This window comes from Argiope bruennichi, chromosome X2, assembly GCF_947563725.1.
Source record: "Argiope bruennichi chromosome X2, qqArgBrue1.1, whole genome shotgun sequence".
Taxonomy (NCBI): Eukaryota; Metazoa; Arthropoda; class Arachnida; order Araneae; family Araneidae; genus Argiope; species Argiope bruennichi.
The window spans coordinates 71,350,499-71,366,489 of record NC_079163.1 but is presented as its reverse complement, the minus strand read 5'-3'; the positions used below and the strand labels follow the sequence as shown (position 1 = coordinate 71,366,489).

Genomic DNA, 15,991 nt, shown 5'->3' with positions numbered 1-15,991 from the left:
TCACCGTGGTGATCAAGCACGATGATCAAATGCTTTCTGAGAATCAAAGGATATTTTGATTGGCTGGCCGGCCGAGCCAATCAAAGTATGCTTTACCGCGGATGTAAACTTTACATATACAAGTCGAAGTAGCGAGATATTTAGAATTTTAGATTTACTATTAATCTTACCGTAACTTACTATTTTATTCTAAATTTAACATAAATGAAATGTTAATTTAAATTTAAATTGCAAATGGATGCAACGAACAGATTTAATATATCTACAGACTACAGTAAAAAATCTGAAATGTTACAGATTTAAATTAATATCCATTGACATTATGTCTAAATTTTGATTCAGAAACAGTTAATGCGACGCATTATGAAATTCACATATGAAAGGTAATGAAGAGAAACTGGAAGTTTATTTTATAACAGTTTTAGAATATTTATAGTTTTAAAAGTAGAATATTATCAAAATTTATAATGTTACCATTAAAAGTCTCTTTAAAATACCAAACTGTTTCATGGGCGTAAATACGACTTACGATTGATTAATATTTATTGAAAATACTTTCGAAATTTCAAACAATACAAGAAAAACATGCATGCTAACAGTACGTCAATTTATCCTCCATACACAATAGACATTTTTCTTGACAGGAGTTGCTATTCGTATATTTTAAATTAGCCGAACATGCATATAATGGTTATTAAAGCAAACTCCATAATTTCAGAGTTTACTTTGAGACCAAAATTTTTTTAATTTAATATCTTGGAAAACATCACTGCAATTAAGTATGAAACAATATACATATATTAAGCATAAAATAATTTTCCCACATGTATAACAAATATTTGAAAGGCGAATATCAGAATCTTTATGAAATGCAAAATTCCTCAATATACTAGAATCATGCATATGGTCATAAGAACATATCGAATTATTTGATAACTCATTTTATAATCACAAAGCGAAATGGACAAGATCATGTTTTCACGAGCATTGACATTCAGTGTAAAATGATGCCAAATAATTTTGAAAAATCTGCAGGTAAAATTAAAGACAGATCAGTTTACAAAAAATAATTAACAGAGCAAAATTAAATCGTAATTTGATTAAAAATAATCGTAACAGGTCATTAATGGCGAAAAGATTCATTTTTCACTCATAATTATGAAGTAATGCACTATTCAGATGAAATAGTTTTATTTCATAACAATTGCGATTCCTGTCTATATTTAAAACGAATTTTATCTGAAATATAAATCATTGTCTTGTTGGAAAGTTGGTTTAGATTACTAGCAAAATTAAATACACTACCAAATCTTAAGTTGTCCATATTACAAGCCATTTCACCAGTGTCGATTGTTTTTAAAATGCTTATTTCTCAGAGATTTAAAAAACAACAAGTATTACATTTGAAGAAAATGAATGAAGACCAATATTTTAAAGTTGGTATAAGAATAAAAGTTTCCAGACAATTTTAGATGAAATATTGATTGAATTGCCAAACACTTGTTTTGAATCCGATATTTTGCACACTTCAAGCTTTGCAAAGTTGGAAAAAATTATATAAATATTCAGTATCTTGCTCTTAGAATAGAATAAAACATTTCAAAGATGTATTGATATCATCAATTAACGTTGATTATATACATTATCACATTTCCATCGTGAAGCCCATTTATGTATTCATTTTTTGCACAAATAAGTTTAGGCGAAGCCAAAATGAATTTTATAAACTCAACTGCATAAATTGGATCTCCATAGTTCCATTGAAAAGGCTCCGAATTGCAAGGTTGAAGGCTCCAAATAGTATCTTGTACCATGATCACTTGGGTTAAAACATGTAGACATCTGAAAAGATTAAATTAATAGATTAAATCAAACTATCGAGAAAGCCATAAAATGTCTGAATATAAAAGACTAAATTTTGATCTTTAAATTCACTCCAAAAATTCAATAATCTAAAAAAAAATTTGATATCAATAGAAGCGGAATCTACATCTAGGATTTTTCCGACTAACAGTTCTCATTATGAAAATGTAAATAATTTAAATACAATTTTAAAGTAATTAAGCATTTTTAATTATTCTAGAATCTTCTGAGACATGCGTATTTTTATTCTCTATGAATGTCAGAAATGGCAAATAATGAGTTCTCCAATAGCGTCCGATAGTCATTTAGATTTTAGAATACGGTAAATTTTAACCAGGCTCTCGAAATTTTTCCACAGAACCGCTTAAAAGCACCGAAAACGAACGCATCCTTGCATAGTGGAGAAAAGAAAGGCCCGATTTTGAGAAATGAGCACAATTCCTTGCGTAGATTGTCGTTTATATACTTGAAAATCAAATGAATTCGCCTTACTGATTATTATATGCTGGTAACTGCGATTAATGAAGGATTGAAAATATTAAATACCAACTGCAATACATTTGGTTTGACTCCAGAAATAACTTTAGCGGGGAAATGACAGAATTATGCAGAAACTTTTTTTGCTTCTCTCATAGGCACATATCTGAACAGGTTTTTGACCATACATTTCCCTATTGACAAGAAAGCATACATAGACCAACTCCATTCTTGGGCAATGAATTACTTCCGACATCTATTTACAGAAATTGATCTCCCAGTATAACAAGAACGGTAATTCAGTTCTTATGTTCAGATGCAGCTAAAACTTCAATGTTTCCAGGAAACTATGGTTCATGTATTTTTGTGCCTTAGGAATACTTTCTAGATGGTCCAAATAAAATAGTTTCCGAATATTATGCTATTATGATAATTTTATTATAGTGATTCAGAACTTACCATAATTTGATACTTCAAATTATCTTAAGGAAACTGGTGAGTGTTGACGTCTTGTATCTGGAACCGAAAAAGCCTTTTTACTGATGGTGACACTTTTACCCAAGAAAGATGCATCCATAATGATCGTAAATTGTCTGACCTATGAATACCTAATAAAATAAGAACATTTTTTTATAAGTAATTATTTCATAATCAAAAGCGATTGGATACAATTTTCAATTCGATTTGACAGTTATCGTAATCCGCGCAACTTACCGATATCGCTTCAGTATCATTTTTTCCGCCAATCCAGACATCTCCAATATTTAGAATTTGTGGCTGGAGCCAAAATGGTATTTATTCACTGCACAGATGAGAAGTGGTATTAAGCCGTTGTTCAATTAAATGGCCTCTATTCTTTGCAGAATGCGCTGCTCTAATATCAATTGCAAGAGATTCTGCATCTTTCGATTCACAAGACGTTCCATCATGAGTAAACGGAGTATTCCGTCAGAATGCTTTCAGGTATAAGTAAAGTAATTTAAATTGATATATCTCCAAAGTTCTTACTACTCTAAAAACTGAAATTCTCATTCGCTTTTTCTGTTCATCTTTTGAAAACAGCTTAAGAAGTAATGGCCATGGTTTTCTCCTCTACAGACTAAGAAATCAACGTAGTTCAGACTCGTCACTTAGAAGCCACTTTCCTGGAATACGCAGAGATTATAACTATTTCTCTCGCTTTCAATCCACTGTGCAGATTTTTAAAATTCCGGCATTTTTTTTATACAAAGTTGATATATTAAGCTTAGTCTAATATTTGAGGCTTTATAAATCATCCAATGAATCTGATCTGTTAGTCGAATTCCATAGGATCCTAATTCTAATATGCGTTTGAAGCTCCATGTTATCTGTTGTGCCGTAATCGCTTCAAAACCTTTCAAAATCAGATAAAAGTTTAATTAGTTATGAAATTATCAAAAATACTATAAAATGCAAGAATGTATGGATTTTACTTTTATCTACATCGAAAATTTTAAAATCTGACAAGAATTTGCTTGCAACTTCATTGATAGAAATTTAAGATTTCCCGATTAAAACGGGAGCCCTTTAAGCTCATATATGTTCATTTTTTTTTCTTTTAAAAAAATTAAGCTATTAGCAATATTTGAAATGCATTTGTTAAACAATTCATCTAAGTATTTGATTTAAAAATATATACTCTAAGTCTTTCCTGCTGTAGAGCTGTAAGCTTATACAGGAAAATAAGTCGTGCATTTAATTTATTAATTGCCCTTTAAGAATAATTACTCATACTTAATATAACAAGTTTATTCGCTAAACGCTAGAATATTTAAGCCGACCCAAAAAATGCTAAGTGGTAAATTATATGAAATTTCATATAAGGAACATTCAGTTTTAATTTTGGACGGTTGCATTTCAAGTTTTATGGAATGTCGTATATAGACGCTTGAAAAATAGAAAAACGAATTTGTGGATCTTACCAAGAAGCATGTTTATTAACTACAATTTATAAAGGATCGAAACACATTGATTTTTTAAGTAGTAATACATTTATTCAATCTAGAAAATGTGTTTCCCTTAGTCCATATAAACACAAAACAACAATCTTTTTTTTGTCCTGTTACAGATGAGTGTTGGAATAAATGATTTGAGATTTCCTGGCCCTGTACTACCCAAGTGATGACATGTAAATAGCCATCATAGTATAACATGCATTTCAATACCGGTAATTACTTTGGAGGTAGTTCAAAAGGTTACACATATTTCAATAAATGTTTCCCGGCAATTATGTTTCACTTCTCTTTGCAACTTCCAGAAAGCTTACTTTCTAAACTAATCGAATACAATTGGCTTCCAAACGCCATGCCGCTTGTTAGTTTAAATATAATTTGCAAACTTACTGTGTCCTTTATTTCCTTATATTTTGATGGCATCTTAAGAGAATACTTCCTCGCATCCAGCATCGGTATAGATGGATAGCATGTTCATGGAACCGAGAAAACAGTACTGGTGATTGACGCAGCGCTTTGGACACAGATAAGTTGTCCACCCTAAGAAAAACTAATGAATAAAGTACATTTTTATAGCTCTAATTACCATTGATAAATTATTGCATCCAATCTTCATTTCGATATACAATTATAAATAGTATAACTTACCGATATTACTTATGTACGGAACCGAGAGGAAGTCCCCTGGCCATCCAGATGGCTTCCATCAACAAAATTTTTGCCAAGAGCTGAGAAGGCAGTCATTCCACATATGGGGAAAGGCGTTGTTTCATTGCTCCAACAAACATCTGAAGAGTCTGTAGACAGCTGCTCTAACAACTGCAGGATTTGTTTCGTTGTTAATTTCTGTGAGGTTGCATTTCTTTTAAATGAGTGAAAAATCGGATGTATCCAAAATCTTCCTGGTACTAGTAAGGCAGCTTAATGATCTGTAAGGTTATTTTAATCCCAGAAACTTATCAAATTAAATATTCATTCTGCATATTTTCAAAAACGGCACAAGAAAACAATCCCTATGGCTCTTTCCTATTTCATTAGACTATACCAAGTAAAATATACATAATTAGGGCACTTTCGTCACTTGAAAGCCACTTTTGTAGAATATTCAGAGATTATTTCTTCCTTATTCAATCAAAACACCAAATGTTCAGATTTCAATGCGTCTTGGCTTTTTTAATGTTTAAAAATATACGAATAGGCAGCTAGCAGTTTAGTGTTTAAATTTTAAATGACGAATTAGAGATTATCCCACTCTTACTTTTTTAAATAAAAATTTGCCCTCTAACGGAACAACTTCCTTTGCCTTAAAGCTGCAACCAATTGTTTAAGCATTATGAGAAGAATAAGTTTTTTTTTTATGCATCTAAGGATAGAGAAATGCAACACGAAAATTACCCATTTTCATATACGTTCAAAATAGCTGCATTTAAAGACAATATCTCCAGTGCTTAGTTCGATTACATTTCTAAGCCTTTTCCTATCCCTTATTTAGCCGATTACTTCCTTTCATTCAATTCAAAAGGTAATTAGAATCCATCCGCATTCCGTACACGAGATAATTCAAACCTCTGTTTTCGAATTTTGATATGGGACAAACTAAATTCGTAATAATTTCTGGACCTGTAGTTGTTCAAATAGACTCGGTTACTTTATTCAGTAGAAATTATACTTTATTGCACCTCAAAAATATCTAGTCACTTTAGGATTAATTGATTCGCGAGCACGAATTGAACGATTTTTTCCGTACGAGTTGCCATGTTGTAACGTCTAGTAGGGGAATAAGTTTATATATAGAAAGAAAAGAAAGAAATCCACAATATTTTTCATATATTATAGGTTGATTTTAATTTGAATATTGAGGGGGGGGGGTGTTTAGAAGAACGAAATGCTTCATACGTATACGGAATTAATACTACCCAAGATGGCAAGAACCGCGAGGTGAAATTTAAAAATAGGTTTTAAACGAGATATAGAAATTTTAGAATATATTGTTTAATTTCCAATATACAAGTAATTTATTGCCACTCTACGAGTAAGTAAATGTAATTCGAGAAAAAGTATGTATTACGCATTTCAAGGAATTACATTTTTCAACGAGCCAGTAGATTTTTTATATCGATCTCAATTCTAAAGAAAACGCAGTAAACCAAAGACTCTGGGAATCAAATATCTAATTTCACCGCAATATGAATTCGAATCTTTTCTGTTCATCAGTATGTTATTCAAGTGCCATTTGTCTATCCTTATTATCCATGAAGAATTTCGATTATTCGTTAAAATCATAATGTATTTTAACTGTCGATTTCAGCACGGTTCTAATTATGAGAGATTCTCCGAAATATCACAAAACTAACATCGATTTTTCTGTTATTCAATCCGGTTCGAGCTTATTCCTATGTAAAGTGGAAACCTCAAAACAAAAAGACGGTTATTCTGTCAGACACACATATATAGCTGTCAAATTTATGCGATTCAAATCGAAAAAAAGATTTTAAAAATTATGAAGAAAGACCTGGTTTAATGATAAACCTATTTCGGAGTGGCCTAATCATTCTGTCAAGCATTCTTCCCTTCCACTTCAAAGCAACGTTTCAAGCCCATCTCCGCCTATATCCCAACTTGCACCAACGTGAAATTAAAGAGTTGAGAATAATTAGAATGAGCAAATCCTTGTACAACACCCAAATGTGGCCCATTTTCCCCCCCCCCCATTTCCTCAGTGTACACACACACAGGCATTACCCACGCCTCCACCAACATATTTCAAAACCCCAGCTCACACACACACACAGGCATTACCCACGCCTCCACCAACATACTTCAAAACCCCAGCTCACACACACACACAGGCATTACCCACGCCTCCACCAACATACTTCAAAACCCCAGCTCACACACACACACAGGCATTACCCACGCCTCCACCAACATACTTCAAAACCCCAGCTCACACACACACACAGGCATTACCCACGCCTCCACCAACATACTTCAAAACCCCAGCTCACACACACACACACAGGCATTACCCACGCCTCCACCAACATACTTCAAAACCCCAGCTCACACACACACACACAGGCATTACCCACGCCTCCACCAACATACTTCAAAACCCCAGCTCACACACACAGGCATTACCCACGCCACCACCCAACCTGAAAACCCCAGCTCACACACATAGGCATTACCCACGCCACCACCCAACCTCAAAACCACAGCTCGCACTCGGGCATTACCCACGCCGCCGTCACTAACCTCAAAACCACAGCTCGCACTCAGGCATTACCCACGCTGCCGTCACCAGCCTTGAAACCACAGCTCATACAGGCATTACCCACGCCTCCAACATTAACCCCCGAAATACAACTGAAGCGCTCATTACCCACGCCGTCTGCTCTACCTCCAATTCATGGTTCTCTTAAGTATCCACGCCGCCAACCCCATCCCAAGTCCATAATTCTCACACCTACAGAAAGAATACACAACTCAAAACTCGACATTACGTACAATATCCGATATCAAGATTAGTTAAGATAGTCATGTCTTGTCTATAAATCATGATAAAGTAGCATGCATACTTCACACATTTACTATTTTCAAATTCCACAAAGATGTCACTCCACTCACTGCCTAATGAAACATTGCACAAATTAGATTCCACATCCACTCCAACTCCCAAAACAAAGCACAATTTCATTCCGTGAATCATGCTCGTACATAAGACGAGGTCTTTCGTGATACACATCACTACGGAATTTTCTGATTCGCATAATGCATCTCAACCTGATACTAGAATGCATGTCAGTATCCTCATTGCTCCACGAAGACCAAGTATTTTGCATTAAAGTTAAAAACGGAATTTGAAAAATACCGAATCCAGCGGTTTTTACTCTATTTCTGACTAACACGTTGAGTTGAAGCAGAATAGAAACAGAGCATGCGATTTGTTCAAAAAAAAATTTTTTATAAGTCGCATACAAATATTACCAGTATTCTGTACCGCTTTCTCGGTCAATTTATGAATTTAAATATTAAATTTTCTAAAAGTTGGGTGCCAAATTGCCCAAACGCGACATACAGCAATTCTCGATCATGTTTCTGAACAATTCAATTCATTACGATTATATATTGCAAAGAAATCCAAATTTTGGTTGAAGCGCTATTTGTATCGAATAACTGGAATGATTTCATTCTTAAATTGGAGAATAAATACTTAGATGAACGATTCTGTCTGAAAGCATACCGTAATATCCTTGGCTTTTCTTTAATTTACCGTTTCAAATTTTCGATCTCAATATTTCAGATTTCTTCGTGCTCATATCAGATGGATGCAAAACTAATTTTCTAAATTCCAGTTAATAAAATTTTAAAATGTGAAATTAACATGGCTCGTTTCTGGCCGGAAATGGTTAAAATGCATCTCGATTGGATTGTTCCCATGGTTTATGTAATAGCTTGGACAAGGATTCGTGATTCAAGTAAAGAGACGCTACTAAACAATGAAGCTAGATAATGCTAATTAAATGGCACTTCTTAAAGGATACAATTAAAATGCAGGTATCAAATACAAAATAATTGATTTATTCCATTAATGTAGATTACACGAAGGACATTAATATAAGCCAAGATTAAGAATAATGACATAGAAGAGCAAAAGAATTTTATATGAAATTTGTTTGACATTAAAAACCCAAAACAGACAAAGCATTATTTCAAAGAGCAAGAGAATGTTAAGGGTACTAATCGACAACTTCAGTACGAAATATGGTTTCCAAATGCGAATTAGCGAGGAGTACTTCAGTCGTAATTAAAAAATGACGTCGTTTAACATCCTTTGAAATGGATAGTAATATTAGAATGTCATTGTTTCTTATATCCTTTTGTCTTCTCTTCATTCGATTTTTCGTTACCACTCTCCCATTAAGAACTATTCACTTCAAAAAAATTGTCATTCCGACTTCATCCAATTCACTTTATTATCAGGAAGAAAAAATTCGTTTATATAATGTATATTTTAATCTCAATCATTGAAACGTTTATTTAGCACATTATTTCTCTATATATTAAGGACATTTTTCGATCTATAGCATAAAAATTAGTAGCCCGTGATTTTTAGTACCTGAATTAACAGTTTATTCCTTATCTTGGTTCGTCTTGCATTCGATAAAAACTATCAAGAATTAACTGCAAAACTAATTTTTATTCGAAACGGATGCGCCTCTTGATTGAGTAGTTGAAGTTATTTTGACTTAAACTTCCCTACTTTAAGAATTTGATTTGTAATTCCCAATACGAAATTTGCCACATCAATTCAAACAGAAATTTGAATAACAGCCAGAAATCAGAAATTTGTTCACTTTAGAATATACCGACTGAAATAAGTAAACGCTATTAAGAAAAAATTTCAAGAATCGCCAACGAGTTCGATTAAGTAGTCCTTATAACTGCGAAATACCCCGAAATAAAGCTACACCCGAGCTTAATGGAATAGCTTTTGACAAAGTTGCAATCAATATTTAGAGGACGAGTTGATCTCTAAATTAACAATCGCGAAAATTAATGAAACCAAACTGTATTTAAATTGAATTTGGAAAATTTATCTTAAGCTTTTTAATAGATTATTGAATTAAAAATATTCAACTTCCGTTTTTAGTTTAGAGGATGTACTTATTGCCATGTTATTGGTTTGAGATTTATTCCTTTGAGAGGATATTCTATTTCTATATTCTAGACTGTTCCTTTAAAATGTTTTCGACACCTCGTAAATTCGTGGAAGACGCTAAAATCTAAACTTTTAGTATTCTGAAGGAATAAGGAAGAATTCATAATATCCGAATATTCGACACAAGTAGCCTCCAAGCAGCTAGGATACCACAATTATGTAGACATACCTGGTTAGTCCAATGCGATGCGACAGCAGGAAATTCAGGAGAAAATATCGCCCTCCATCCAAAATCATTGCAACACTAGTAATGGTGTTTTCTCAGATCTTGGAACCAATATTAAATTTTGAGTCGAAAACTTGGAAGAATGACACTTGCAACGGCGATATCTTCAAAATATACCGTCGATCACATAAGGAGAGTCGGGCATAAAGATTCAAGTGTCGCTTCCACATCGTAGTTGATATTATCTTTTTCGAGATGACCTGAAAGAAATTGTGGTTACTTGGCGCAACTTATAAATGATAAGTTACGAAATTTTTATGAAATTCATTGTCCTATGTCTGTGGACAATTTTATGCTTAATGAATATTTCACACCGCGGATAAGATTTGAGGGAATTATGGTCGTTCAGCTAGGTTCTAATTTCTCATTAATCTAGATAGCCAAACATACAATAGAATTGACAGTAACAAAAATTCTATCCTTGAGTCGCTTTATAATCACAGAAATAATGTTTTTACGGCAAAAGGACCAGAATTAGATGAACTGCGTCGAACAATGATGCACCATCTACGCTACAAACGCAATAGAATATCATTAAAATATGTGAGCGCCTCATTATACAGAATACACGAACTTGCCTTAAAATTACAGCTTAATGCTTTTTTTATCACTTTGGTTAAAATGAAGGAACGTACCTTATTCAGCTCTCGTTACCGTTGCGAGTATATTTTAAGTATAAATAAACCAAATTTTGTGTTTTATGCAGCATTCATTGTTTAGCCAATTGCAGTAACAATGTGAATCAAGAATTTATAAGTATTGACATTTGTTCAAATTATGCATTTCAAGAAATGTTGGCGCGCCGGTCATTTGCCCCACGGCGCCAAAGCCATGTTCAAGCACCTGTTCTCAGTAACCCTTTTGACTTTTATTTTTTATGACTATTAAATCTTGTATTGTCGAAATTTATACGCTACACTTCGACAATATTAAGAAATCGTCCTTTCAAGACAAACTTGCCATCAATCGCGAGGGGTATTATGCACAGAATATAACGCTCTTTAGACAGATTTGGACCTAAAGTGTCAATTTTGGCAAATATTGATTTTTGGGAAATAGGATTACTCGGGAGAGATTCACTTTTACAAATTTTTGATTTTTAAAAATTAAATTCCTACCAAAATTCGTTTCTAGCAATAGAAAATTTTCCTTGACAACTCCAGAAATTATGATGAAAAGTTAACTTTACAGAAATTTAAAAGTCAACTCTTCAATGATAGTTTTGTGTGCATTTAATTTATTCAAATTTTAACAGTAACAATGTTTATACGCTGCAATAAAGCTCTAGCATTTTAGTTGCATATTTCAGTCGCATGCTTTAGCCAGTGTTAATCTACAATTCAAAAGGTAGAATTTTATTCATTAATTCTAAAGCATAACTATCACAGATTTAAACTGGCCTTTATTCTGCTAATCAAATGACTAAATTACTTCGAATATTTAGAATGCGTTGACTAACGAAATAGGACTACATCGACGATTCAAGCTTAAAATATCATGCTATTACGAGATGTAGATTTGACATTTTAACAATTTTTTAATCCATTTCTTCATTGTGCATATAAACCATCCTAATAAAGTCGAATGTAACTTCGCGGATGGTCTTTCTAATTTTCACCATACTGTAACTTATTTATCCTATTCCGATGCAAAACAGAATCTTTAGCTTTCAACAATGTTTTGAGTCACTCGATTAAATATATGATGAAATAACGAAGATATTTAAATTTCTAGACAATATAATCTATTGTTGAATATTAATGAAATAAAAAAAGGGTAAAAATCCCCTGACTATTAAATTGCATTAGAAATTTTTTGTGTCACAGTATTTTAAAAATTATCGCAAAACTCACGAAATTAAGCTTTTTTTAATAAAATTCTTGTTAACATTTCAAAAATATCCGAGAAGTTACATTACCACCTTTAAAATTATATGTGCCAAATTCGGTAGCATTAGATCAAATGGTCCGTCTTGCAGAATGTCAACACACATATTCATCTTTATTAGTAAAAATGCAGAAATTAGCAAGCAAATTTGAATTTTGGGATGCATCAAATCCCTAATGCAAGAATTTATTAATTGTTTTATCGCGCGAAAAAATTTTTTTTATTTAGCTAAAAAAAGAAATATTTTCGAAGTTCAAGAGACTTGAAATGAGCTTTAGCCAAGTTCCGAAGGATTTTACAATGTCCCTATTTTACACTTAAATTGAGTTACTATCAAATTTACAAAACCTATTTTACATTCGTTCAAATGAGTAAGTAAAAGAAAGTCAAACTACCGAATATCTGTAACACTATAAAGGTGCATTTTAACTCTAACAGAAATACTGAATCGAGCATTAAGATTAACAGGATTTTAGTCAAACGAGGAAGTTAAGCTTTTTCATTTGTGCCATTTTCCCTAAAAAGAAATTTCTAAACGTTTCTATTATATATATATAGATGCTTAATTTATGTAGCCATATTTGTAAAGAGTAGTATGAACAATTCATTTTTGGCGAGATTTTCCTATGAATAAAATCTAGCTTACAAGAACCGAGATTCTAGACTGCTTTTATAGCAATAAAATGCCGCGGTTTTTCTAATTGAATTTCCCAATAAATTGAACGAAAAATGAGCGATATGACACTACTATGTTTTACAGCAAGCCATTTACATAACATTAAAAATCAAGCTTTGACGTTTTAAATTGGCTCATTCGTCTAGTAAATGATAGTGTCGTTTATATAGTAACGGTTTATTCAATAATTGCATAAGTTCTGCTATATACTCGATTTTCTAAAAAGTTGTCCAAAACAATTAAAATAATCTTTTTCGAAAAAAGATTATGAAAGGAATATTTCAGTTCAATATTTTTCGAAGAAAGGTTTTACGGAATATTTCATTAGAACAATTGTCCGATACATAAAAAAAATTGCAGCTCATTTTTATACTTATGCGAACTCAAAACAACTAAGTAACTTACCCATTATTATTTAATTCAGTACGAGTGACATACAGTTCTTGAAAAAGATATGAATATTTATTTTTTTATTTATCCTTTGAATATAGTACCAAAGAGTTGCAGTCAGCTAAAATATTACGTTTTTATTCAGTCTCAGGAGAGACATTAACAGTTTACACGATGTACCCAGCTTAACAAAAAATTGAATCGTTTTACAAAATTCGCTAAACGACATATTTCTTACAACGCGCACAACAATAAAACGAAAACCGATCAATTCTTCGAGTTTTTATCAGTTTATAGGGATCTAGAAATTTCTTATAAAGCGTCCTCTTCTTCCAAAGATTTGTGCGAGGTGGCTGCTCAGCTAGCACTTACGAAGTGGAGTACGATTTATTTTCTAAAGGTTGCTCACTTTTTGAAAAGGATTCAAAAATATTTATCCAAATTCAAATAAGAAAGAAGCATACTCGATAAATATAAATATGATTTTTTTTAAAAAGCAATTATCACGACAAATTTAAAAATAAATCTCTCGTCTTTCGTAGAAAATTGGGATAAGGTGAAACAAAGATGCCCTATTAATCATTCAATAAGCAATTATAGGTTATTTCTTTATATGCTATAAGCGGGATTTTCGCTTAAGGAGCATCAAAAACATGATGACCCAGTTGCACAGGAATCAATGAAGGTACACCATGATATTGTTTGGCTCAGAATCCCAGCTAATACTTGCTGAAATACTCCGGTATAGCTTCTTTAGATACTGCAAATAGTACACTGCTGACCATTATGTACACTGCTGACCATTAAATTTGCAACATCAGGAAGGAATGATCTACTAACGTCCAAATCATATAAAAGGGAAAAGAGGTTGAGACATGCAAATGATTAACATTTCAGAGCATTTAGATGACGCGAGGGAGAAACGACATCTGAAGCACTGTATGAAAGAAAAATTGTGAAGGGGATTTCTTATTTGGAAAGCGCTTTGTAAGGAGGGAGTTTAGTCTGAATATCGTGTTTCGCATTGAATAGTAATAATAAATTCTTTGCAGAAAGTCGAAATTCTGTAGTAGCAGGCTCGTGGGTTATCGACATCGTGGATTATAGGGTTGGGGAGGAATTCACTCAATAGTTTTTTTTTTTGTGTGTGTACATATTGTGTTTCGAAAGGATTTTAATTTCTACTTCCGCGTGTTATCTCAAAATTAGAAAGATTTTATTGTTATTTATAAAAGAAATTGTTTACTGAAGTTCTTTGTTAACGTTAAATATATGGATACCGACACGTTTATTTTTCGAATAAGCGTGAGAGTCTCGATTCAATATTAAGACAACTGTAATGATATAAAGATCTACTGCACCGATACTGCGGCCTATTCACATCGCAATTTTCCCACAAAATGGGTAGCGACTCTTGTTACTGTAGAGTTAAATCGTTTTATATTCCCAGCACCTTATTCTATCATCAAAGGACTATCTTAATTTTTGATGCCGAGTACAAACTGCGACTTTTAAATGGCTTTAAAAGACCACAAAAAGACTGGGAGTTTTTCTCCTTCATAGAGTGAGATTATTTATATAAATTCCGAGTTCCTTGTACGAATATTCTGAAAATATCTCTTCAGTTGGGTATATCTGCTCTTAATTTTATGTACTGTGAATCTGTTATTGTATTATTAGGGTAATTTTTTTTACTTAAACGCCTATAATTTCTACATTATGAGTAAAAGCTAACTTAAATTCACCGATGACGAAATTAAAACATTTTTACCAATTATTGATGAAGGCGACAGTGATCTGTCAAGCGAAGGTGATGGTTGTTGAAAACATGTTTTAGCTGATTGTTTGAAATATTTTCTCAAATTTAATTTTTCTTATTTTATTGTAAATTGAAGTTTTAAAACCATCTCGTCTATTTTCTTAATTATTTTAATGTACAATAAAAATTAAGCAGTAATATATGACATATTATCTACGATTGAGAAGTGATTTATTAATAACATTTTACAAGTTTAATGAAAATAAGTTGAAATAGGATTTCTTTGATCGAAAAATGATTTACTAAAAATTTACGCGTGATTCACTCATGCGTAAATTTGTGCAAACTTAATTCGGAACTTTCGTTCAAAAATTCATTTTAATAAGATCTCTTAATTAATACTATAGAAAAATTAAAATAACATTTCAAAATCAGAAATTGAGCTTGAAAAATTTAGTACGATGGTGTATACTAAAAATGTAATATTTATGATGAACTAAAATAAAATGTTCAGGCTGAAAACTGAAGGATTGTATTTGAGAAATATATTTCGCTGAGTAATTTTTTTCCGCGTTTTTCTTGAACAATTTTTTGTACGTCAGTATTAAATGAAGTTTTAAAAACATGTTCTCATTTATCGAATTGCTTTGATAGATGAGATGTATAACGTTTGATGTAATGTAGTCTTTTGGTTTGATTAAAGATTTTAAGGTTAGTAAAAATGAGTTGCGAAATAAAGATATTTTTGAGATGCATATTTATCTTGCATTCTTTTACAATTATTTAAGTAAAAAAAAATAGTAAGTTTTTGGAAACAAAATGTTAACACTTCTTTAAAAATTTAAAGGCCTAAAAATTCTCTTTGCATTACGATCGAAAATTCAAAATATTTTATATTCAAAAATTCAATGAGCTTAACAGTTTATATTAAAAACAATGTAACACTGAAGATAATAATAATAAAAAAATTCTTAGCTGAGTGTTAAAAGAACGTATTATTTTAGAAGTGACTTTC

At 32.1% G+C, this 15,991-nt stretch overlaps 1 long non-coding RNA gene across 2 annotated transcripts; it reads right to left on the bottom strand.

Annotated features, from left to right (window-relative positions):
- Positions 1 to 450: 450 nt before the first annotated feature.
- LOC129960497 (uncharacterized) lies at positions 451 to 6,980 on the bottom strand. Of its 2 annotated transcripts, none has more exons than XR_008783600.1 (5): positions 4,962 to 6,980; positions 4,704 to 4,863; positions 3,055 to 3,715; positions 2,800 to 2,948; positions 451 to 1,842 (listed from the first exon to the last, which is right to left on the bottom strand). It is a non-coding gene; the product is annotated as an uncharacterized LOC129960497 (long non-coding RNA). The 2 variants fall into 2 exon arrangements; XR_008783601.1 differs by having other exon boundaries at positions 4,704 to 4,853.
- Positions 6,981 to 15,991: the final 9,011 nt, after the last annotated feature.